Below are 2,299 nucleotides of genomic sequence, written 5' to 3'. Positions count from 1 at the left end.
CAAGTGCTGCTGTCCCGACCAGCGGGTCCATGGGTGGGAACCCCTCCTTGACCTGTGTTTTCTGAGTCGCCAGGACCAGATGTGCTCACTTGCCAAAAAATAAACCCATGGAAGCGCATCTCCTGGCCGCTCGCCACCTCCTCCTCCTCGCAAGCTGCGAGCGCATCCTCCCCTTCCTGCAAAGCCCGGACGAGTTGCCTGGATGCCTGCAGCAAAGCCGCCCTGTTCCCACCCCGGTGAGCCCGGCAGCAGCCTCCTTTGTGGTTTTACATGTGCCAAAACCCATACGCAGCTGCGTAAACGCGTTAGGATATTCTCCTTTCCTCCTCGGCTTCTCGGTGCTTGTTTGTACCAGAAGTCGACCCTTTGCTACGTTCCTGCTGGGTGCTACCCCACACCCCTCACCCCCACCCGCTCCGGCATTCCCGAGCTTCACGTTTGCTTGTTCAGCTCGAGCACAAGCTTAGTCCGCAGGGTCAAGGGCCAGGATAAAGCCAGCGTTCCCAGAACACAGCCCAGCTCCAGCTGCTTGCAGGGAAAGACTCGCACGCAAACCCGGAGAGGAGAAACCCGCAGAGCACCTTCCCCACCACCGCGGGACATCCCAACGTCCCTGTTGTCACTCACATGGATCCGCGTAGGGCAAAGCATCCTGCATCCCGTCCGGGGTTACGGCGCGAGCAAGAGCTGCCCCATGGCAGCACCGCCTGCACCCCAGGAAGGCATCCCCTGCCCCCCAGCCCACCCCCAGCTTGCTTTCGGTCCCACCGAGCAGCTGCTGAGGATGCAGCAAACGCCGCATCCCAAAGGTCCTCCCCAGCATCCCGGAGCAATCACATCTCCGCTGCTCATCCTACCTGAGTGCACCCGCGATGCAAACTCACCAGATCCTAAAATCCCGCACGAGGCAAAGCGCATGATCCATCCTCTTCCTCCATCCTCCTCCATCCACCCCCCGTTGCACGGGGCCCCACCAGTGATGCTCAAGCCTGCAGCGAGGACCGCCGAGGCTCTGATTTATCAGCGCTCCTGCTTCTCATTTTGGGGCTACCCCAACTTGGCCGTACGGGCGGCCGTCGGGTTTTTTCCTAAACGATTTATCCCAGCGGGTTCCCATCGCCATGCCACTTCACAAACCAACAGCGGCCAGGCGAGATCTCACCCACAAACTGTTGGGATGGGTTTGGGGCAGGGGAATTACGTGGCACGAGCAGCGGGCACAGAAACCACGCAGGGCTGGTCGCATTTACCCGTGGCACCTAAACCTTCCCGATCTCTCTGGCCTCCCTTGGGCACCCCAGCCCTGAAATCGGACAGGATTTTAGCTTCCATATCACCTCTGTGCCTGGCAGTCCTATGCAGATCCCTGGCTGTGCTGCCCTGCAGCCCAGGCAAATCAGATTAAACCCAGAGACTTGCCACACCAGTCTGTCTCCATTGCATTAACCCTTTTTTTGCCTTTCCAGAGCACGCTCCTACCGCTGCTTTAGCAATAACCCCGGAGCCCTGATGCCAGTGGCCAGAGAAGGGACCTGCTCCTGTCCCCATCCCGGGTCCAGCATCCCTGGTGCTGGCTGGAGCGGCCCCGCCGGGATGGATGGAGAAAGGATGCTGCAGCTGGGGGGTTCAGGGAAGCCCCAAACTTACCACGGACTCACCCCCAAAACCTCGCTGCGGCTGGTACCACGTCTCCAAGGCGGCATTGACCGCAGGGGAGCTGGGGGAGCACACCCACAGAGCTCCGTCCTCCCCGAACCCAGCCACGGAGACATTCCCTGCTCTGTGACTGCACCGATTTAATACCCCTCGAGGGGTTTTTCTTCCACAATCTCCCCGCATTGCTTACCAAACCCGCTCCCGAGTGCTCTCCGCATCATTTTTTTTGACCCCCCGCTCCCCGTCCCACGCACGCCCGCGGCCCCGCGCCGCCCTGGCAATGATTTACCCCAGGATCTCCGAACCATTAAACTCCACCGGGGTGGCACCAAACCCGGGGGCACCTGCACCGCCTCCGCACCCAGCCGGGCTTCCCGCACCCCTCCCTGGCTCCCCACAGGCTGACACATCCCAGGGACGCTTTGGGATCCCTCCTGGGATATTTCCCACTTTAATTAATAGGAGGATGATTTTTTTTCCTGTGCGGGGGGTGAGGCAGTGGCCCAGGTTGCCCAGAGAAGCTGTGGATGCCCCATCCCTGGAGGGGTTCAAGGCCAGGCTGGATGAGGCTTTGGGCAACCTGGGCTGGTGGGAGGTGTCCCTGCCCATGGCAGGGGGTGGCACTGGGTGGGCTTTAAGGTCC

This window comes from Pterocles gutturalis, unplaced genomic scaffold (assembly GCF_000699245.1).
Source record: "Pterocles gutturalis isolate BGI_N339 unplaced genomic scaffold, ASM69924v1 scaffold2438, whole genome shotgun sequence".
NCBI lineage: Eukaryota > Metazoa > Chordata > Aves > Pterocliformes > Pteroclidae > Pterocles > Pterocles gutturalis.
This window is presented reverse-complemented; position numbering follows the sequence as displayed.